The 24189-nt window shown below is 47.7% G+C and overlaps 1 long non-coding RNA gene across 2 annotated transcripts in view; it reads left to right on the forward strand.

The window, feature by feature from the left end:
* The window catches only part of LOC311207080, an 88708-nt gene that overhangs the window by 59541 nt on the left and 4978 nt on the right, over positions 1-24189 (forward strand). For both annotated transcript variants that reach the window (XR_014618249.1, XR_014618250.1), the window contains exon 3: positions 10154-10233. This is a non-coding gene — a long non-coding RNA (uncharacterized lncRNA). The remainder of the gene's footprint in view (positions 1-10153; positions 10234-24189) is intronic.

The raw sequence follows: 24189 nt of genomic DNA on the forward strand, positions 1-24189 counted from the left end.
GAGCCGGTGTTGCCTTGGAGAGCAGCACGGAGACAAATGAGCCAAGAGGGCTTCAGGGTTGGATGGCTGTTGGACATCCCTCCTGGCCCAGTGTTTCTGCAGTCCTTGCATCCACATTTTGGCATGCGTCTGGCTGCTGCCCTTCGGTCCTGCTGAGCCTGCGTGTCCCAGCACTGAGGAGTTGTCTCCTGGCAGTCCGAGTCCAGATTTCCGACATGACTGCATTTTTGGCTCCTGGGAGCCGCTCCGTTGACCACAAATTGGTCACCCTGTGCCGTGATGCAAGCTGATGAGTTCCGCCCCGTGAATGCTAAACCAAATACCCCTGCGACTGCCGTCTCACCCGGTGTTCACAGCTGCTGGGAATGCTCTCCAGCCCTCCTGAGCCCAGATGATTCAAGCTGATACTTATGCTTATGATTAAATGCTAAATGCTTTGTCTCTTCTGCCCTCCCAGCTGTACCCCTGAGGGAAAAGAGGGGTTTTACCACGAGAAGAAAAGGTTTTCTGGTATTGGTTGGTCGGTATTAAGAATGCGTAGCATCAAACCTAAAACAGCATGCGCTGGCTTTTAAAATCACAGTAGGACATAAAAGTGCCTCGGTGAGGAAGATGATAGATAGGCAGAGCTACTGGGTACGCCTGCTCTTTTCCAGAGGTTGCAGCAGTTTCCACACGGTGTGCAGGGCTCCCTTGCCGTGCTGCGACCCTGTGCTGCGCTGAGCACAGTGTCTCGGGGGATGCAGATCTGAGCCTCGCTACCCAGCCCTGGGTTTCAGTTCTAGCTCAGTCACTGCTGAAATTTCCCTTTAAAAAAAAAAAAAAAAAGAAGAAAAAAAGAGCTTGATGTTGACACAGGCAACATGTGAGGTGCTGATTCTGACTTGTGTTGGTCTAGGTTGTTTAAAAAATCGTGATAATTTGCCTTAAAAAGGTTACTGAGAAGGTGAAGAAGAAGAAAACCAAATTGCTGTTTGTTGCTGCGTCCTCGCAGCTCACAGGCTGGGGCTTACACTGGAAAGAAGTCAAATGCAGTCATAAACCCACGCTGCGGAGAGGTGAGCAACTGGCAATTGAGTTGGACAGGCTGCAAGAGACTTACACTGTGTGTAAATAAATAAAAACAAGATGATTTTGAGCACAAAGCATGGAACAAAGAGCTCCCATGGGGCGGGGGACTGCATTACAGCATGTGCAAGCTTTGTTGGGTATGAACATGATCTAAGGAGGAATGATTTTTTTTTTTTCTCCAGCAGAAAAGCTGAAGGCTGCCCAGGCAGTTCCTCCCCATGATGTTGTATCAGAGGAAATGTCCACCAAGTGCATTTTGCTGGGAAGTGAGCTTGTGGCAGGGCTGCTGAGAGCAGTGTAAGAGGAGCAGCATCACGGGGACACTTCTTGGGGCATGCAGAAAGCGCCCAGAGTTGCCCAAACCCACCCTGATTTTGCAAACCATGGCGGGTGGTTTGGGCAACGCTGAAGGTTTTTATTTCTCACATGCTTGGTAGGGGCAGGGTGAGACCCCAGACTGTCTCACAGATACATAGGGTGGGTGAGTGAGGTGTTGGGTTATCTCTGTGCCACCCAGCCCGGACAGCAGCAAAGTGGACGTGGGGAGCATGTGCTGCCCTGATGGCACTGAGACTGGCTTGGAGGCTGCTATGGGAAGTGTGTGTCCCCTTGGTCACTTGTTCATGCCCAGGCATGATTATTTACTGGCGGCACCCTTTGCCCTGCATTTCCGAGGTGTCTCTCTGTACAGTAACATGTGCATCATTAAAAAAAATGGGACTGGGAGGAGCTATGAGGCTTCCAGGTTGGGTCAGGTCACTGCATCTGCCCGAGCACCCTGTCCTGTCCAGCAAGGGGGGATGAAACTCCTCCTGCAGCGATGGAGACCTCCAAAGAGCCAGCGAGGAGACCTCCACTGAGCCCTCAGGGCAGCACCAGCTCCAAGCTTTGCAACAGCAAACTTCTTCTCCCAGGGGGAAACTGCAGCTCCTAGGGTCAGGGTATTTGATGCAGTTTCCACCTGCCTGGTCCAAGGTCATCGTGCTGGTGCTAGTATTGATGGGTAGCATGCAGAAGCACCTGTAACGTGCCAGTGCTGCCCCATACCCTTGTCTTACTTTGTGTCATTGCAGCCCCGAGTCCTGCTGCAGATCCTTATTCAGGGACCTCATTTGGACATGTCTCTGGTGGATGGGGCATTCTATCCTTGGTGTACATTTGGGCTTGTATTAATACGAGTTTATTGGGGTAGTCCAAGTGGCTGTGGCTACCCAAATATTTGGCCACATGCAGCTATTTTGTCTGGCTCTTGCGAGTGTCCCGGTTATCACTGCCTCTCCCAAACCAGTTGGTGACTTCTGTCTCCTCCCTGTGGTTTGACTCCCTTCTGTATCTTTTCACCCCAAAATCATTTTTAAGAAGGCACTTTCGAGGCTGGCATGCCTTAGCAGGGCTCCACTGATGTGCACACTCTTTATCTCCCTTTATAGGCTGCCAGGGCAGGGCTGGAGTTGCAACTCTGCAGGCACCCAGAGCGAGTCACTGCAGCAGGTCTCCTGGTATGCAGCACATCTGCAGCAGATGGAGAAGAGCCTGTAACATCTTGCTGCCCGCCAGCCTCAGATTGGCAGCAAGCATGGCAATTTGGCATGGGAGCATTGAGAAAGCGTGTGTGCTGGGAGCACCAGCAGTGGGGAGCTGTGGCAGAGAGCCCTCGGAGCATCGTGGCTCCTCGGAGGCAGGGCTTGGCAGCCTTGACTTAGCCATGATCCTACTGGCCCATATCTGAGAAAGCTGGACTCTCCCATCCGCTTCAGGAGGCTCTGAATCAGGCCTTTATTAAGCAACCGGTGAGAGCTTCTCTTTGTGCTTGCATGCAAACGTTTCCCAACCCCACGGGCCAGCTGCTGCGCAGCAGCTTGTGTGCTGCAGAGCGGGCGGTGGAGAAAGTTGCTGGTGAAGGCAGCATTTGATGCTTCAATATGGGCAAAAGAGGGGATCTTTTTTAACTGATCAAGCATGTATTTTGTGAGTGTGAAAGGGGCTGGCTGGTGTCTGAGCCGTGTGTATCGCAGCCTCCATCAATGGGCACTGGGTTTGTTCCTGTTAGTTGTTCATCACTTTAGTAAGGTACAGGGGTAAGTAGCAGTGTTTGCTTGGCTTCTGCAGCCAGGCACTCGACTTTATGGAATTTTGGTTTGTTCCTGATGTTTGAGAGCTGTCGTTTGGGGCAGCAGCCTTTGCAACACAGCATCATGCCTCTGCCTGTCTGCTCCAGGTCGATCCCAAAGGCTGGTCTAGAGGCACAGTGTGCGCATCCCTCCTTAGGGAGGGATGTTGGAATTGATGGCCAGCAGCTGCCAGTGCAGGGATGTGTGGAGGAGCTGGAGGTGGGAAGTTGGGTGCAGGACCCTGGAGTGGGACCCTGAAGGTACCTGCCCGGAGATGTTTGATGTCTTTGTTCTCCCCTCAGTGTGCTTGTCCTGGAGCTGCAGGGTGTACTGAGCAGGTGGATACCAAGTAGCATTTCTGCCCAAGTGGGTAATCCATCATCTGGCCATTTCTGCTGGGAAAGCATCTCCTGGGCGGGTCCAGAGCCTTGCCAGGGTGATACCCATGTGGGGCATCCCTGCGGTGGGACCTCTGTGCCTCCCTCCCTGGGGACATCATTTCTGCTCGGAGCTGTCTCAGCAGAGCATCTGATTTGGGTGCTGGGGGGAGCATCCAGGTGAGCTACTGCTTCCCTGGAGCTGGGGAGGAGGAGGTCACCTTGCAGGGGACCTGTGCCAAGCTGCCGTCCGTGGCAGGGACAGCTGGCTGACGAGCCCGGCGAGGCGAGTGCCCATGGGGATTTACCCTTATCTCCTGGCGTGCTCACACTGGAGAGCAAGGAAGATCTGCCAGCAGCTTTCCTTTTTTCCATCCTCATTTTTCCTCTGGCTCTGTCCAGCTCTGCAGCTCGGGAGATTGTCAGAATGGGAAGCGTTGCCCACTGCCTCCCTGCGCTCATCCCCTCGGCTTTTTCCTCCCGCTCCTGGTGCTGAGTGGCTCCGACAGACTTTGGCTGGTGTCCCAGAAACAACCTCTGAACACACACAAACCGGGAAGGCTAAAATAACACTTTAAAATTGTTAAATAAATAGCGATCGGTCTCTGTTAAATGGGAAACGTGGCTTAACTTGTTAGATTTTTTTTTTGTCCTCCCTCGGACAGGGAATTTGTGTGTGTGTGTGTGTGTGGAGTGTTTCTTGTAGCTCGTAATTTCTGTGCTGTGGCCCCAAGTGGGCAGAGAAGGGTTATGAGACTGCAAGTTACTAAACACTTACAGTAAAAGTGTAGTCATCCTGAACCTCATCCAAACAGCCTTAGTTTTTTTTTTTTTTTTTTTTTTTTTGAGGGGGATGTTTTTTTTTTCTGCTATTTTTTTTTTTTCTCTATTCCGCCAGGATGCTGCTGCGTCACTTGCATTCTTCACCCCTACTGCCTTGTTGGGAAGGAGGAACCCTCCGAAACCGGCAGTAACTCTTTCCAGGCTCCTCGCAGCAGTGCCCAGGGCTGCTCAGTGCTGCTCTGCTCCAGCCCAGGGTGCTTGGAGAGTGCGGGTGCACCGCCGAGGGCTCTCTTTGCAGCGGGCAATGCTGCCGGGCCTTTCCGTGCCCAGTCTCTGCCAGCAGCCACCCAAAAAGGACTCGCTTCTTTCTCCCTGGCGCCTTTTCAGATCTCGAGCAGAAATAGCATAACAATTATCGTAGTGTGAGAGAGCGGGGAGCGCTGCAGGAAGCATTTGGGAAATGTCTGCTGCGAACGGCTGCCAGCAAAGGCTCTGCTGAGCAGGAAGAGGGATTGACATAGATACCAAAATTTGTGTGTCAGTGTGAGAAAGTGCACTTCTCATCCTTCCTGGGTCTCTTCCTAGCAAGCGTGACCTTCCCAGAGCTTTCCTGAAGGAGCCGGGGATGCAGCCTGGGGCTGGAGGGGAGGTGGCGGTGCTGTGGCTGCTGAACTTCTGGGCTTCTGGGCCCTGCTGCCTAACGGCCTTGCCAGTTTCTGTGTTTTAATATTTCTGTGATTCTGTGATTATGTGATTCTGTCATCTCTCAGAAGATGCTTCACTGCCACCGTATGCCTGTTCTTCTGGGTGTTGTGCCTGTATCCCTGCTGCCCACATGCAGAACATGTCTGCGTGTCTTTCCCAGGCAGCTCCAAAGATATCCTGGGGTTCAGTTTGTTGGAAAGCAAGATGCTCTCAGGACTGTGCTGGCCATCACCTCTCATAAGCATCAACAGGCACCCTACTGCATCCTTCTAGCAGGAGAAGGACGCAGAAATCACTCTTATGGCAGGGACTTGTGGTCATTTCTGCTGATGGTGGTGGGGAAGGCATGGTGCCCATGGTGGGGAGTTCACACCGTGTGGGCAGGTAGAGCAGCGAGGATCAGGTCCTGCTGTCGCCTGTGCTGTTGGCATCTTTGCAAGTCAAAGAAGAGTAATAGGATGTGAGTTTCTGTATAGGTCATTAATTGTCCAGTCAGCTCTGCCCTGGCTATGTCACTGGGTTGGAGCCATGAGAGCCCTTCCCTGCCAGGGCAAACTGTGGTCACACTGGGCACAGGAGCACCCACACCGACTCCAGACAGAGCTGTAGGAGTCAGCTTTTGGGTTTTCTGGGTTACAGCTTCCCTCCTGCCCTTGCTCACCCATGGTGGGGTGCATGGACTGTATCGGGGCTCGCCTCTCGCATTGCCCCTCGCTGCAGCACGGTGCATTGGGTGAGGGATGCAGGGAATGTACCCCTACACCTGGACCTGCTCCTGTTTCAGGCTGCTCTCCAGGTTTCTTTACACATGAATTCCCCCAGTCTGATGTTTTGAATAGTAGAAACTTGTCTGTGTGTTGGCCACATGGGAGACAATTGTTTCTTGCGAGCTAGCTGAATGGCAATAAATAAATAATAATAATAACCCTTAGCTCCCTACAGAGGCAAAATTGTACATTTCATTGCTCGGCTTCCCCAGATTTTCATGGTGGGGGTGAGCTGTGGGGCAGGGGGGCTTTGTGCTTCTGCCCCGTGAGCTGCAGGAGCTCAGTTGCCCGAGGTCTATCTCTTTGAATGAGAGCAGAGTAAAACTGCAGAAGTAGCCTGAGCGGGGATACCCAAAATGGACTTCAAAAGGACGGGAAGTGGGTGTCTAAATACAACCTGCAAGCCTTTAGTTCTTTATGACTGTGATGGCCTGAGCCTGTTATCTTGAGCATCGGTGTTGCTGCACCGATGGAAACAGATGATTATTTTTTTTTTTACCCCTTCCTCTCAGATGGGGTAGTCATGTTTCTTCAGTATGTACAATAAATCTTGATGCCTGGTGAAGCAAAGTGTCTCTTCGCTTCAGCCTTCTAAAAAGACATGGAGGAACAAAGCAAGAAGATTCACTATGTGTTAAAATGTTCCACATATAAAAAACCAAAACAATCAAAAAACAAAACAAATAATAATAATAAAAAAACACCACTTTTCTGTGGATGTCCTGTTTCAGCTTTGCTGTAAAACTCACCGGTCAGTAAACGGTGGATCTCGTGTTCCCATGGAGAAAGCTTTTAGGTCTGCAGCAGCCTTGCTGTGGGAAAGAAAAAAAAATAAATCAAAAAGATCCACTCTTGGTCTTGCAAACAAAGGTTGCCTTGGATTGTGGTCACATGTTGCAGTTCAGCTGATCTGCCTTGTGCCAAAAGGGGAAAGATTTCTAGTACTTGCCTGAACCCCACTGAACTGGTTTAGGGAATTAATTAGATGAAAACTCTTCATTCTTTTTTTTTTTTTTTTTTTTTTCCTCCTCGCTGTTTTTTTCTTAGACCCGATGGCCCTGGGTTGGCTTTACCTGCCCTGCTGCTGTGGGGGAGGCAGGGGCCCGGGGCAGTAGGGACAGAGCCACCTCCTTGATGACTTGTGGCCACTGAGTGAACTTGACTGTGATTTAAATTGCACCCCCAGCAGAGGGGTTTTGGCTTTTCCCTGCTGAAGGTGAAGGAGCCTGCCAAGGACCTGTGTAAATCATACCCAGCGATTCTCAGTGGCTAAGTTGCATCAAGGATATCAGGAGCAGACACCCCTACAAGATCTCCTGGAGGTGAATTGCAACCCCCAGGTATATGAAAGGTATCAATAAGCTGCTGGTGCTGGAAACTGGCAGCCCTTCTGTCCTGACCCAATGCTCTGTGTTCAGTAAACACCACTCAGGTCAAGTTCCTTGCCCTGAGCACATTGCATGGTCCATGCCGAAGGAGATGTTCAGGAGACCCTCCTAAGGCCAGAGATCAGAGGTTGTCTGAACACACCTGCAAAATCTTTGGCTTCAGAGTTGGTATTTAGCTACGTATGTGTGCTGCATGCATTACACGTGGGGTTTTGGGGCAAACCCAGTGCAACAGGTTTAGCTCTCATCCCAGGCAGTTTTCTCAGGGCTTGCTTCTAATTTTACCAAGCTCATCAGATCCCTGGTTCAGAGGGTGCTTCCTCTGAGGGGTATGGTCTCAGCAGAGCCAGGTAGTGAATTGATTTCCAGGATTTTATCACCTTGCCATGTCATGGGGCTTTCTGGGGGTGGAGGTTGTAAGTGCAGCCTCCATCACATGCTGTTCCTGTTGTCTTTTCCCCCAGTTGATGAGCTCTGGGTTCCCAGCTGGCACCTTCACCTGGTGGAGTCGGTCAAGTACTTGTAGGGCGCCCAGACCTGTTAGTGTGGAATGGGCTGGTGGTTGTTTTCCCTTTTTATTAGCGTTATTATTTGTTAGCCAAGGTAGTAAGGATTAGGGTCTGCTGAAGACAAAGGAATAAAAAACATTTTGTTTATACCTGCCTGCTTCTGTGAACTGGAAACGCCCAGCAAAGAGCCTGAGTGTGCCAGAGAGGATACTGAAGATCTTGGTTACAGACCTCTTTGATTGTTTGTTTTTTTAAAAAAAAAAATTATTATTATTATGCAGTAAAAAACATATCTCTGTTTTTTTGGGTGAGGTGGAGTTAAATACTTGCCTCTTCCCAAGTTTATTGTGCTTCCCTGTGGCATTGCACGCTTTGTTCGTAGCATCCTGTATGGGAGATGAAAAGGTTTCGTGCATACTCCCTCCGGGGCAATGTGGATTTCTCCTCAAAAACGCAGATTCTAGTGACTAGTTTTAAATGCCTAAAAAATGAGGCTTGTACTTTATCTCTTGGGAGATCATTGATGGATCCATTTCTCAGAAAGATATTTTATTCATTCGAACTATTCAGTTCTTTAATTCAGCGCCACTCCCTTCATTCGGATGCCTGGAGTCTTTTATCATGTCTCCTCTTACTCATTGCTTAGCCAAGTTAGACATATTTAGCTCTTTTAATCTTTCCTCGTAACTCAGTGTCTTTAATCATTGTTCTTGATGTCAGAGTGTTTGATGCCCACTTTTACAGAAAGTAAGCCTGGATTTGGTGTGTGTGTGCGAGTCATTTGGGAAGTGATCCAGGAGAGCAGCAGTAGCTGAAGTGCTGCAGCTGGTTGCATGGGCTCCCTCCTGGATTCCTCAAAAGCTCGCTCAAACCTCTCAGTGTGGGTGCTGGGAAAGGTTTCTGGCTCACCTTGTATGCCAGCAGACTTGGCACGCTCCGGGATTAATTAAAGTATTTGTTGGATGTGGGCAGCAACCCCCCCAAAGATGTCTTATGGCTTGGTTTTCCAGAGGCAGATTTCTCTGGACTTCCACAGAGCTAACTGAAGATGCAGGTGTTGATCATGGTACCTGCATTGCAGGTCCGGGTGATTTTGCTACACGCTGCTTGTGCTGGTAGCCCATTCTTGCTGCAGGTATTAATACTGTTTTTCCCAGCTGGTTCCTATATGTACACCCTATAAGAGGCATTCACAACTTCTCAGAGCAGCTTGAATGTAAGAACTCTTGCTGGCTGTTACTGAGCTAAGCAGTGCATCCCCTCAGGGCAGTGCCTTCAGACTGGGCTGTCGACTCCTTCCCTGTGCTGAGATAGGTGTACCTCCTGGAAACCTCACGTTTCAGTGGGAGCTGTAGGTATTTCTCTGCTTTAGAAAGTTTGACTTGATCATTTTCTTGGAACAGCCAAGCCCAGATGCTGAATCGAATGGGTTAATGCAGAGCATCTCCAGGTTTGCTGGCATCCCCACTAGGGTAGCTCGGGGTGGCACCTCTGCCTTGCAGGAGGAGCAGGGGCTCTGAGTTGCAGAACGCTTGGCAGGGAATTAAAGGAGGCCAGAGACTGCCTGTCCCTCCCCCACATCCCATTCTGCGGGAATGCTTCTCATACTCGCCCAAATTTAGCAGTGCAAATGTCACTCGGTTAAGTACGCTGAATGACGAAGCTATTCTGATCTTAACAGTCCCACCACCCTGCCTAGGTTCAGGCTTGGGCTACCAAAGATACCGTGTGATATAGGGCTGCCCTGACAAGGGGTCCCATGGCTTGGGAGGAAGAAGAGGAGGGAGCCCTGGTTTGTGGGAGAAAGCAGACCCCCAGCAGCGCTAGCTGCCAGACCAACAGACTGGTGTCCTCCAAGTGTCCCTTGCAACCTTTGTGCGAAAAAGGTTGTATCAGGGGACATCCATGAGACCTGGAGATGGCTAGTAGGAAAAACCTGTGCCCTCTTGTCAATGCTTTGGGACAGCAGGGGGCCTCTACCCCAGCCCTTGTCCTTGCAGCTCGCCATCCCTTCACCATCCGGAGCTCCTGGCTGAGCTTCCTCAGGAGTGTTTGGGGGATTGCTTCCCCAAAAGCTGACCTGAATGTCTCTTGAGGACCTTCAGGCTCGTTTTGGTGCCCCGTTGCTGGATCTCTCTGGGTGTTCGCCACGGGGTGGGCACAGTACTTCAGGGTTTCATCCCCAGGCTGCTCATGGGGGGCTCCATCCCCACCCCGTGGAGGGCACGTCACACCCTGCGTGCAATTACACTTGTATAGCTGGGGGATTTTCACTCCCTGCCTCTTTGATTGCAACCTTGGGGGCTGGAGTGAACACTTTTATATATAATTGCTTTACTTTGCAGCATTATTTTGGAGAAGAGAGGAAATGAAGCTTTTTTGGTTGGAGGGAGGGAACAGGGTTTGGCTTGCTGACATTTCTTTTGTTGTGATGTTGTGTAGGTCTCGCTTGACTGCGAAAAGGAGAAAGGAGGAGCGTGAGCAGGGATCTCAGGTCCTGCCAGGGCTTCCTGGGAAATGAGGTGAGTGGTGACAGCTTTCAGCGCTGGTGAGCTCAGAGGTACAAACCCTTCAGGGCTTCCCCACAGCCCTTTGGGTGAGAGCTCTTTTGTCGAGCCTCCAGACTTCTTTTTGTTACGGGTTTCTGGGTCTATGTGCCTTTATAGGGACAGGGCTGATGGGAGGTCTTTAGAGTCCTGAAGTTCTCGGGGTCACAGAGGACTGGAAACTAACCCGAGCATGCCAAGGTCTGTGGCTCACACAAACCTTGTATCTGGCTGTGGCCTGACTGCATTTGGGATTCACGGCATGGGCTGTGCTCCTCTAGATCGATGCTGCAATTACCTGCAGCTGAACAAGTCTCCCCCAGCCTTCTTTAACAGTCAGTGGAGGGAAATGGATAATTTTAGGAAGTGCCTACCCCTGACCTGTTGTAGGTGTCTGTGGAATGAATCATTCCCTACAACGCCTGCTGCTCTGTACTGCAGGCACAGCGGGGACGCCTTGTCTGGATGAAAGGTCTGCATTTGGCTGGAGGAATTGCAAGTTCAGTGTCTGCACCATGCACAGGATGACCTGAGACCAGGCTGTTTGCAGTAGCTTTGGATATCCGAACCCACTGGCTGATGAGAGCTTGGGCCTCTGCTAAACTACTAAGCGCCCTTGAATTTTCTTCTCCTTTGAGAGTAGTTTGGACACAGCCTAAATCTGTGAGCTTGTCTGAGCCTGCTGTCTGTGTTTATACACCCCAAATGACAGCGTAAGCACCTTCCTGAAGCATCACCCAGGCAGCTGCAGTCCAACTGGGTCAGCTCACGCCGGCTGCAGCGGTCTCAGTAGGGACCAGCAAGGCACCTCCTGCAGTGGCACAGAGAGCATGGCCCTGTGGCACTTCCCTCATGGGAACCAGCCCTGCAACAGCTCTCTGCAGTCCTTGAGCTTCTTGAGGAGTGTGTCTTGTGGCTTTGCAGCAGTGGGAAGGGTTGGGTTGAAGCTTACACTGTGCCTGTGGAATACTGGCACCAGTATGAGTAGTGTAGCACTGAAATACGCAGCATCCCAGTAACTCAGAAACAGCCCGCAGGTGTGAAAATGTGAAGAAATGAGTCCTACATGTCAGGGCTCTCTTGGTTGGTATCTCCCTTGAGAGCTTTTGTGCACTTTGCTACATGTCCTGTGCACAGGAAATTCCCTCCAGATATCCATCTGCCTTTGCTGCGCTGCCTCCTCCCCTGCATCTCCTCACCATAAGCTTTTTTGGGACAGGAACTTTGCTTTCTGCGTGTGTTTGCAGAATGCTCAGCATGTGCTGGCCAGTCTGTGTTGCAATGTGACTACATATTTTGTAGTAAAGGTTAAAATTTAGCAGCACAAGCTGTTTTATCCGAACAGCTGCAGCTCTGGAAGATCTTTTGTATGCTTCTGTCTCCACTGATGCCCTAGGCGTGCTCTCAGCGGTGCAGCCCATTGTCCTGCATTGAGAAAGTGGAACTGATATTGATGCATTCTGAGATTTTGACCTTAGGTGAAGGAGGAAATGCAGTTTGCTGCAGTACATCACAGTTGTTGAGTATTAAGTGGGCAAAGAGATGGAGTGTGTGTGCATGTATGCATATATAGTTTATTTTGCAATTTGCAATTTTGCAATTTGCTGTTACTGGTCATTCCAGTATTTTCACTGCAGCACTGGAGAGGCAAAATGCTTCCTTATATAGTGAGGGAAACACAATGACGCTGTATGGTCGCTGCCTGTTGGCTGAGCTCTGGCCATGTCCAAATGGGGGCTTCCATCCATCTGCCCTGGGGACCAGATGACATTGCAGGGGCTCACAGTGCCCTTGGGTTGGGTGATTGCTGGTCTCTGATCTCAAGCTGCGCCTTGATTCTCTATCCAGAGATAAGGATAAATCGAATCTTTGGAGCTGTGATGATTATGTGAAGGAAAAGGGATGCAACTGCAGGTCCTGGTTGCGTGTCTAAGCAGAGCTGGATGTGTTCTGCAGTATCAGTGGTTCCCAGTCAAAAAAACTCATTTTCACTTGGCTGCTCTGTCTGGCTGGGTTTTCCCAGATAAAATTCATCCAACACAACAGCTGCCTTCCCTCCTTTTTCCCTCCTTTTTTGGAAACATGCTTGTGCTGGGCTGACACCTCCAACATCAGCATATCGGGGCTCAGAGTTTAAGACTGGGGCCTCTTTGGTCTCTTGATATCGACTTGCTGTGGGGCCACCAAGCCCATGGCCTCGTGCAAGGCTTCGTGCTCTCCTTGGATTTTGTGTGCTGAGGTGGGTGAGAGCCAGGGTTTGACGAGCCTTTGGGATTCTTTAGGCGCTTAAACAGGGGAATGTACTCTTTGATAAAATGTGGCTCCTCCTTGATACAATGAGCAGCCTGCCTGCAGTAGTGGGGTGGGTGCAAGTGACACCAGCTGAACATCAGGAAGGGCCGTGAATTGGGCTGGGTGGAGAAGGAGGTTTTTTATCTGCTTTCCGGCAGCTAAAAACAGGTGTTCAGTTGACTGGGAGTTGCCCCGAAGGCAGAGAAGAAGGATGCAAATGATCTGTGAAGCATAAAAGGAACCATCCGAATGCCCTGTTCTGCCACGAAGTTTGCCTCCACCCTGAGTGATTTGCATGGTGTAAGTTGTTCATTGGCAGCCCCGAGAAAAGGTGGGTGAGTCCAGCCTGAGGAGACTCTTTCGAACCTGAAGATCTTTCCAAGAGACAAAAACAGACTAAGCCCAGAGGCCAGGGCATTTGCAGAGATAGGCCAGAAGACAGGTTTTGCACAACAGGGTGGGCTGCGTCTGTGCATTCCTGGCTGGGAGCTGCGTCCCTGAAGAGGCTGGGTGCTCAGCTTTGGGCGTTTTCGGTGCTGAGTAACTGCTAATGATAACTGTCTGGCCCTTGGAGGTCCCTGGATGAAGCCTCCCTCGAGTTTTGCAATAGTTTAGATAAATCAGTGCCAATCCCTGACGCGCATACCAGCTTAAAACCTCCTTTAGTCAGCGCAGTCTGAGGACTGAAGGCCTGGTGCTGGGTTCCCAAGCTTCTTGCAGCACACGGCTGTGAACACAAAACACCAGATAGTTTAATCCTACCTGCATGAGATTTTAGGCTGTACTTTCCTCAGTCCTGAAGGAATTGGGGTTTTACTCCGGAAAAGAGGAGGCTAAGGGGAGACCTCATTGCTCTCTACAACTACCTGAAAGGAGGTTGTACCAAAGAAGGTGTTGGTCTCTATTCTCAGGTGACAAGTGGTACAATTTGAGAAAACAGTCTCAAGATGCACCAGGGAAGGTTTAGATTGGACATTAGGAAGAATTTCTTCATGGAGAGGGTGGACCCTGTTCTGTTTTCTTCATTGGAACGGGCTGCCTGGGGAAACAGGGGAGTCCCCACAGTTGGAGGTATTTTAAGAACCATGTGGACACGGCACTAAGGGGACTTGGTAGGTCAGGTTGATGGTTGGACTTGGTGATCTTGAAGGTCTTTACCAACTTAGACGATTTTGTGATTCTCTCATGCAGTAGCAGGACACAAATCTAGTATATTACTGTGGCCCAGCAAAGTGGTAACTCATTAAGGGGTGGCATCCCACCAGTGTCCCCAACGTCTAAATTACAGCACAGCTGGGAGCCCTCTTGGATAGCACAGTGATGCTGAGCATGGTAGGGAGTGGAGCTGAGCTCTTCCCATGCTGCCGTTATTCTGCACTTGCCAAATTTTACACCCAAACCCTGTCTCTGTGAATTTAATGAAGTTGATGTTTTTGCTATGATTTGGGTATGTGTCTCTTCTGGAAAACATTTTTGGTTAATCCCTCGCCCACGGATTCTCCTTGCTCTCTCTGTCTGCTGTACTTTTATTGCATTGCACTCTGTACTCATGTGTGCTGTCCAGCAGTGTGACGTGTCCCAGCTCAGCTCAGTGATGGTTTTATTGTGCTGCAGTCTTGTTTTTCCCATGTTAACAGGTACTTCCCCAGCCTCCTCGTAAGCCAAGACACTGCCTCTTCACAGCAACATCTAAATGTTTATTTACTTTGTAGGTTAGTCCTTTCCCTTTGTGATTTCACTGCATAAGTGCAGGATGTAATGATAAAAAAAATCATTTGGGCTGTCTCCTATTTCAGACATTTTTACTTCTCTAGTGTAGCCATGTGGGGTCATGGCCTCAAAATAAACTGGTCCAGTCTTGTTTGTGAACTGGATTGTGTGTGACCCATCTGGGTCTTGTGTGTGGGGTCTGGCAGGGAGCTTTGGGAATGCCTGGTGTAGGTATTGTTTTTCTGATAGGTGGGTGATTTTTATTTTTAGCTGATGCTATGTATATGTTATTTTTCAAAGGTAGAAGGTGAAGTACTGAAATGTGTGTGTATTTTATGTTCATTTATGGTCAGGGCTAACTGCATATTGCTTATGTAGCATTGCAGAAATGTCATGTTTATGTGTTTCATGGCCATTTGAGCATTTTGACCATGTCTTCTAACCAGACCTAGCAGTTAAACATTACAATACTGCGATCGTAAACCTGACCCACCTCATGACCACAGCCTGGTATATTTATGATGATAACATCCAGGGGAAAGCAAACATACATGAATCATGTATACACACAAGGATAGTGGAGGGTGGGATCTGATTGTAAGGTGGAAGCTGCTTATGGAAGTGTCAAGATGCTGAGTATGGAGAAGCCAGATGTTTTCTGGTCTTTTTCTTAGGTTTTGCATCAGTGGTTTGTGCAATATTGCTGCTTCCTATTAAAGTTAACATTGTCTTATTAAAATTAACAGTGTCTTATTAAAATTAAGTGTCTATGGCTGCTTAAATCATATGTATGTGTACAAAAAGCTGCTCTCACAGGTGGTGTGTATCAGACTGTGTGTCTTTCCTGCCTGAGCTCGTCCCCCCATGCCTTTGCCTTCCTCACCATTCACAGAACTGCCCCCAGGACCTTTGCATCTCCGTAGGGTCTTCACTGCCTTTTCCTGGAAAGCCTGGGGACAGGACCAGGAAGGACTTGTTGGGGAGGTGAATGAGATCATCCAGACCTTGTCCATGGAAGGAAATGGAGCTGGCGATGAGGTGGGGAAGTTGTTAGGGATCAGCTGAACTGTCAGGGTCTGTTACAGCCAAGCAGGAGCCAGAGAAGGCACCTGAAACACTGCCCAGAAGGGACCTCAGGAAGTCTCTTGTGCTGCCAGTACTAGAGGGGAGCAACCAGAGCCAAGTCTTGAGAACCTTCAGGGATGGAGGTGTTATCTCTCCAAGTGACCCCTTCCAGCACTACACTGTCCTGCTCACAAGAAAGCTTTCCCTGGTGTCCTACACAATCCTTCCAGGCCAGTTTGTGAATGTTGCACTTTTTTATGTTGTCTGTTGTCTTAGCTAAGATGGGATGTTCAAGAATTTGGATGGAGACAGATGTCTTCTCTGGGCCACCTGTGGGAATCAAGTGATGGCACCAGTGGACACCGAATTCATCTGCAGATGTCTCCTCAAGACTATGCAACCTTGTACGAGGCTCTGATAGTAACTCTTTGTGTGAATAATGTCCCCTAGTAAATTTGATCCTTTTCCAGAGAACCACATACATTTCTGATTTATGAAGCTGTGCATTGAAAACCAGTGTGGAGCTAGAGTAAGGGGGTGGAGGTCATGAAGGATTCATTACTAAATCTGTGGTGTATTGGGCTAATATCTGAGTGTTCTGGGGATGATGTTTTATAACCTTCACACTGATTCATACCTGCAATTCTATTGGAGCCTGTGGCCAGATCAGTATCAGCTCACTTGAACCAACGGGGCTCCATGTGACATGGTTCACAGGCAAGTCATACCAAAATCACTTGGACACAGTGCACTTTCATTGAAGGGGGGAATAACAAACAGGTGGCAAAACATAAGAACTAGCAGCACTGCCAAATAGCTGCATGTGCTGGTTTTGGTTTCAGATTTTGTTTATTTTGCCTGAATTTATCAACTGGATGCCTAAAACAAGAGGATCTGAGAGGCCTTCGACAATAATAGGTGGAGCTCAGCTGTGGAAGAGAGGGTCACCCTTGTGACCAGGGTTTTTCTGCTCTCAGTGAGCCTGATGGGAGCTGTTGGCTTGGAATGAGATGAATGGGGATTTTGTAACTTGTCATTCCCTGGGGTCACGACAGGGAGAGCTGATGTTCCTGCAGATGGGCCATGCATAATGACATACCAAAAATACCTGTTTATTGGGTTGTGTCCTTCTGTGGGAAGACATCAGATACACATTGTGACAGGGATTAATTCCTTAGGCCATACCATAAAGATAATGCTTTCCAGATGATCTTTTCCTGGAAAGATTTCCTATCCAAATGTAGGTCCAAAGAACATAAAGCTGATGGTTTGGGCTATTATATATTACTCCTAAAAACCTGAATGTGTGTTTGGTATTTTGGATAAACGGGTATAGTTGCAACCCCTTCCTTGTGAGCTTGCCAGTGGGGGTGCCCCTGGTGCAGGCAGGGCTGCTGTGTGGTTCAGCAGAACCAGATGGAATGGGCTTTCATCACATCCAATCACTGGAAAATCACTTACCTTGAAGGTTATCCTGGAAGGAGATGTCTCGGTGATGGGGAAGAATGGGTTATCTTGTTGAATTGAATTTTCATATGTCTTTAGTGGTTGTGATAAAAAAAAAAAAAAAAAATCTTGATGCTTGTTGGGATTCATTTTTTGTGTGTTCCTTGAGAGCACAAGAAGATACAGGACCTAGTTTTCTTGAGAGACTAGTGGTTGTCCATGTTTTAATCTTTTGTCTAATTGAAGGCTTTTAAAGCATTTCATTTTCCTGAAGTGGGCAGGAGCCCAAGCTTGAGATTCTTTTGTTGCCACAAACTTCCTGTGTGACCTCGGGAAGGTGACACAGCTGGACACGTTCACAAGTGTGACTTGGCAGCCTGAACTCTGGCCCACTTGGACATGTTTGACCTGTGTGACTGTGCCAGTTAGAGCCAATGCTCTAAAACAAAACAAAACAAAACAAAAAACAACCAACCAACCAAAAAAAATCAAACAATTTCTAGCCTAATTTATTGGCAAGAGAGGGTACAAGTGATGCTCTGTAGGAGCCTTTTCCTCCATGGACTTTGGGAAGTTTCCAGACAGTTGGCTTAGATGAGGAACAGCTGAGAGAAATAAAATGGTTTAGACTGGAGAAAAGGAGGCTGAGGGAAGACTTCATCACTCGGCACAACTACCTGCAAGGAGGTTGTACTGAGGAAGTCATCAGTCTCTTTCCTCAGATCACAGGTGATAGTACTCACAGAGTCATAGAATATCCTGAGTTGGAAGGGACTCACAAGGGTCATCAAGTCCAATCCCTGGCTCCACACAGGGTCATCCAAAAATAAGACCATGTGTCTGAGAGCGTTGTAGAAACACTTCTTGAACTGCAAGGCTCGGTGCTGTGACCACTGCCCTGGGGAGCCTGTCCCAGTGCCCAACCACCTCTGGGTGCAGAACCTTTCCCTAACCCCCAGCCTGACCCTCCCCTGTCCCAGCTCCATGCCGTTCCCTCGGGTCCTGTTGCTGTCCCCAGAGAGCAGAGCTCAGCGCTTGCCCTTCCACTGCCCTCATCAGGGAGCTGCAGGCCGCTATGAGGCTTCCCCTCAGTCTCTCCTCTTCTCCAGGCTGAACAATCCAAGCGACTTCAGCCACTCCTCATACATCTTGCCCTTAGGCCTTTCATCATCTTTGCCCTCCTTTGAACACCCTCTAACAGCTTTGTGTCCTTCTCACACTGTGGCACTCCAACCTGCACACAGTGCTGGAGGTGAGGCCACACAGCTCAGAGCAGAGCAGGACAATCCCTGCCCTCACCCGGCTGGCGGTGCTGGGCCTGAGGCACCCAGGGTAGGGTTGGCCCTTAGGGCTGCCAGGGCACACTGCTGGCTCATCTGCAACTTGCCATGGACCAAAACCCCAAATCTTTTTCTGAGGGACTGATCTCTAGCCTCTTGTCCCCCAGTTTGTATGTACAGCCAGGGTTGCCCTGTCCCAGGTACAGAAGCCGGCACTAGCACATGTTAAAATTCATACTATTGTGATAGCCTAGCTCTCTAATTTGCTCAGATCTCTCTTCAAGGCTTCTCTACCCTCAAGGGAGTCAACAACTCCTCCCAATCTACTGTCACCTGCAAACTTACTTAGTATACCTAGTATACTCAAGAAAATGGTCTCAAGTTGAACCAGGGGAGGTTTAGATTGGATATCAGGAAGAATTTATTCATGGAGAGGATGATTGAAGATGGGAACAGGGTGCCCAGGGAAGCGGTGGAGTCCCCATCTCTGGACGTGTTTAAGAGACACATGAATATAGCATTTAGGGATATGGTTTAGTGGTGGACTTTACAAAATTAAGTTGCTGGTTGGATTTGATGGTCTCTTCCAACCTTCAAAGTTCTATGTTCCTAGATGAGATGCCTAATTTCTTGATAGATGAGATTAGGGAGATAGCAGTCCCTCCTGTAAATTGCTGTTGCTTGTATGTCAAATGAGTTTAATGATACAAATGAGTTTAATGATGGTCCTTGCTTTTTTGAAATTGAGGGTAAATACAAAATGTGGAGCTGCTGCCTGGCTACAGCAGTGGGTGGGTGACTGTGTTTGAGATCACAGGCAGTTCTGGTCATTGCCGCAGGCAGCATTTTAAAAATGACAGCATGCCAAGGGTTAATGTGTACACTTTGGTATCTCGTGATGAACTGATGAGTTCAGGCTTTTAAAGCAATTTTACTGCTGCACGCCACCACAAACCTTTTCATTTAAGATGTTCCTTTCATGAAGCTTCAAATAGCACCCACGTCGGACTGAAATCGAAATCTCCAGGAGAGATTAGGACAATTTCACTTGAGGTTTTTGTTGTGGTTTCTTGCAGGAGAAATGAAGAGGGTAAGATAACCAAGGTCAGCACCTCACTTCAAGCTGCCAGTTGGGCTCCTCGTGGGGAAGAGGTATTGAGTTACCATATGTGTGTAATTTATCCATTGTGCTGCTGACCAAATAATCCAGTAAAATGGCAGCAAAAAAGATGGGAAAATTATGAAAACTTTTTGCTGTAAACTGAGCTGACAAAATTGCACTCAGAGTTGTGTTTGGGTATCAAGTGAAGCATTCTCTTCAGAAAGTTCTGGAGAGACATTTTTATCCAAAGTTTTGCAGAAAAGTCACAGTGCCCATGAGGTGTGGAGCAGAGCATGTCTCTTCACACGGGGTCATGTTGATCTGGGTCTCGTTGCTCTTAGAGTTTTGGGCACACTGATTCTGATTATGGTTTGCATTTATTACTACTCAATATATTTTTTGTAATTAAATTTGATTAATTAGTGTTTAATATTAGGATATCTTTTATAAGAGCTACTACTACCTTGTACTTACTAGCCTCACTTTTCTAGTAAAGTTGCTAAATGCTTCCTAGCCCTGGGATGGGATGCACATGTGTCTCTTTTGACGTCCTTGGGCATGTTATCCAAGTGCAGATTACAGGTGCTGACAACCCTCTGACCCATTTTCTTTTGTTTGCAACCTCGTTTTGCACTTTAACTTGATTTGTATGAAATAATTGAACTAAGTACAGTATTATTTTAGTCTAATTTATACGCATTTGACATTATTGACTTTTTTGCTTTATCTGGGTTAAGTCTCAAAGATGACATTCCAGCTTTCTCTGCCAACATTGTTTTTTGTCTAGTTAATATAGAATTAGCCTTAAAGGAGTGAGTGGATTTTGAAAAGTTATTTCTGACCTTCTGCTTGTTTTTGCCATGTCAGAACTGCGTGTTTTTAAGAAAATCACACTTCAGCAGAAGGCTGCCTTCAACAACACGCTAGAGCACTGTGTGATGCCAAGGAAATCATTTGCTGCAGAGTCCCAATATTGCAATCCTTGTTTTTCCTGGGATATCTCCCATGGACCTTCTGGCTGATTTTTCTCTCATGAGATCCAACTTGATCATCGTCTGTTGTGGTATGTGGGGCTTCAAGCCAAGAATATCCATTATTTTTGAAGCATGATTATTACTGTTCAAAATAAGCTTTTTTTCCATGATCTTATAAGATTTTACCACATCTCTAATAAGCTAATTTTATCCCTGCTTTGGCATCTGTACTCCTTGATGTTATTTTGGTGTGTACTTTATATATATCTTATACATAGCTCTGTGCATGCATGCATCACTATATGTGATTTATATACAGTCTGCCTTGCCTGTGCTGTCACAGGGAAATCATTCTCACTTTTGTGGTGGGGGTCTTGGGTCAGATATGTCAGGGCCATTGCCAGACCTCTCTGTGAACTGTCCCAGTTTGCTTCCCTTCATCCCCAAATGAAACTGCTGCTCCTCCCAGGCAAGACAAGACACGAACCATCTGCTGCTTTAGCTATGTGCATGGGAGGGGTGTGTGGGCTTTGTAGCTGCAAGGTGGAAGCCCCCAGATCTCCAAGTTACAGGTGTGTACAGTCTTGGGTCCACAGATGCCTTCCTGTGGTCAAAGCAGAAATGAGGAAAATGGCTTTAAAAACTGGGATAAAACTGCCCTGAAAGATGAGGGGAAATGTGCTGGACCATGCCTGGAGTGACTGCTGTAGCACAGGTGTAGGTGAAGGCTGAAGGCAGTGGTGGTGGGTGGAGGAGAAGATCATCAGGGAGGAACTCTGCATCAGATGTGAGACTTGAAAGGAAAATACTGATTTGGATATTGAGATGGTTAATGGTGGTAAATGGATCCCCCTGTTGCTTCTTATATTCCTTACTTTGCTACATTTTCATTATTCACACTTTGGGTAAAACCAGGGATCTGCAGCCCAATAAAAAGACTTAAGTTGTCACAGTCTGAAATTGGGTGCAACCATCTCTTCTTCCCTCTTGTCCTCCATCCCCAGGTCTTTTAGGATGGGGAATTTTGAATGGGTTTGTGTAGAGAAGGAATTTCCTCCTGAGGGAAGGGGTGAGGATGTGTTTTGGTGGTGTATGTCCTAGGTTCACACGCACAAACTTAATAACAAAGGAGGAGGAACCCAACAAACCAATGTGCTTTTGGGGAAGAAAAGGAACCAGTTGTAACCATGGGGTCAAGTTGTGGGAGAAAATTGGACCCTAATGTTCAGCTCCAACCTGAAAGAACCCATGGAGCAAGATGGCCACTTAATTGACCTATCTTTTGGTCCTGTTTGGAAGAGGATGTTCTCATTGCATGAACATTAATGACCTTTATGGTCTCTGCACTGTCAGCATCATGTCTGCAAAGGAGATGGAGACATCGTCTGCCGTGACCGTGTCAGTTTTACATATTTGCATAATGTAAACCCCAGTGAAGCTGAATTGTGACAGGTGTCTTTGTAATAGGCAAATAGAGGTTTACAAGAAGCTCTGGAGTTTCTAGACTGAAAACGTGAAAACAGACACTTAAAATGTTTGTGGTCTAGTGTGTGGAGGAGGGTTTGTTTCTTTGTGACAGTTCAGTTTTGGGAAGAAGATAAGAAGATGAAGTTATTATTTATTACAGTAAATTTACCATGTACTTTCACGGTCAGTTTTGAGGTTGTCATCTGAGGCAGGTGTTATGCCCAACATAGGGGTCTTGGTGGGCTTCAATTTTAGCTAGATTTTACATCAAATTTCTGGACTGCATAAAGATGCAGCTCTTGCTTTGAGGAGTACTGCAGCTTGCCACCAGTTATTTGCATTAATAACATTGGTGGACCTCCATCCTCAGTACTGGGGCTGTTACTCTTTCTTGATTTGATGCAAACACCATTTTTCTACAAAAAAAAAAAAAAGAAAAGAAAAAAGAAAAAAGAAAGAAAGAATAAAAGAAAAAAAAAAGAGAGAAAGAAAAGAGAGAGACCTTACAGTTTGATACAGGCCACAAAGGTGTTAAAACATTGAGCCTGAGTTTTGTCACTTACTGTCACCTTCTTCAGTGAGAGCTCTGCTGATGATAAAAAGGTTTCAGCAGTGTGAAATTGCTGAAGGAAAGAAAACACTTAGAAGTTTCAGCTTAATAGTCACTCAAACCATAGCTCGTTCTGGAAGGGTTGGTGTGTGTGTGGACATGAGTAAGCCTTCAGAGATCAGCGTGGGCTGTATCAGACAGAGTGGGGGTTTCCCAGGTTAGACCTGAAGATCTCCAGTCAAGAGTTCAATGTCATTGCAGCTGCCTCTACAGGAAGGCTTTGGCTAATGCTGTGCGGCAACAGCTGTCAAAAATGGGTATTATTCCCTTGGCAGACAAAGCTATAACAGGAAAAATGTCTTGTGTCAACCTGGCCTTTGAAATTCAAATGAGTAAGAGCAACCTCACTTTTAAATGTCATCATGTGCTTTGTGTGCTTTCTTCATAACTTGGTTGCTTGCCTTTCTGTGGTTACTGCATTGCAAGGCTTTTACTTCAAATGGTGCTTCAACAAAGGGAAAGGAGAGGAGAAAGTGTTGTGTGGGGAGTCCTGCGGGGCTGCTGCCCAGCTGGAGGTTGTGCTGACCCCAGATCGACTCTGAAGCATCAAAATAAGCATTTTGTTCCTCTAAAAGCCCAGCTGATGGTAGAAATACCTGCAGCCTTGTTTTCTTTCATCATAAAACTTGGGGGAAAGGTGTGTGAAGGAGCATTGCTAACTTTGCTTTGCAGCATTGCTTTTTTCTGTACATTGCGGGTCCAATTTAGGGTCTTTTTGTGCCTGGCGTGCAAGGTGGGCTCTGGTGCTGCCGAAACGCCTTGAGGTTGGCTCATACCTGTGTTTATTGCCTTCTGCATGGTACAGTGCTGGGGTTTGCAGCACCATGCAGCTCCGTAGTGGACATCTGACCCTCCAGACTGAATCCCAAGGCATGTGCTGAGCCATGACTGGAAGTGGGGAAGTCCTTCTGTGGAAAGCCAGTTACGGAAATGAACTGTGTTATTTTGGGCTACACCATGACGAGCTGACTGGTAGGGAGGTTTCTGCTCTGTCTGCAATTAACCCAATGGTGACAATAAGAACAGAACAAAAAAAAAATCATTAAAAGTGAACAAAAAACCCGGAAGGATGTTTTGGATGCCAGAGGATGATCATCCACAGAATTTAATTGTTTTAAGCTAATCCAGTGATTAGTTCAAGTTGGCTTTACAGAATCCTGTCTGAGCAATGGACATTTCTGTGGAATTAATCAGAAAGAACTGCAGTTCCTTTTACCGTGTGCAAAAATAGCCCTCAGACTGAGGACAATGTGTAATAGCAATGACTGTAGCTGTTGACTTTAGCCAGAAATACGTAGCCAGTAAAAAATAAAAATAAAAATAAAAAATCTGGAAATATCTCACAGGCCTCTGAATCTCTGCTGTAAACCACTTGGAGCTTTATTGCGATGAGTGGGTAAGGGAGTTGAAAAGAGTAGCAGGAGTTTTGGGATGAGGTGCTGAGGTCGGATCCATGCTGTGGGATGGGATGGGATGGGATGGGATGGGATGGGATGGGATGGGATGGGATGGGATGGGATGGGATGGTTGTGTGCGTGCATGGGAGTAGCAGACCCACAGTGTGTCAGTCCGGGGCTTGAGGAGTGGTTTGCAGAGCTGGGGACAATGCTTGGTTAGTCAGCATACCATTGATGGCCTTTTACTTTGATGGGATGAAGGATCAGTTTGAAAAAAAAAAAAGAGATTGTGGGCACCTTTTCCTCCCTTTATTGATGTTGAAATGCTGTGTATCCTGCATTTCAGGTGATTTAAATCTGCCTCAAGGGTCAATGCACAGTGGTTCAATGAAATGCGCCGGCTTTTTGCAGAGGATGAGGCATTGCTAATCCAAACCATGTGGGTTTGGCTGGGTGTTGGGGGCACTGCTTGGGGTGGGTGGATGGGGCAGCTGCCCTACACATCTCCTCTGGTTGCTCACTCCTGGTTTATGGCACAGACAATGCAAAATGCAGCAGCTGGGATCTGCACAGCAGTGCTCACACAATG

Source organism: Netta rufina (assembly GCF_964035555.1).
Source record: "Netta rufina genome assembly, chromosome: 2".
In the NCBI taxonomy this organism is placed as follows: Eukaryota; Metazoa; Chordata; class Aves; order Anseriformes; family Anatidae; genus Netta; species Netta rufina.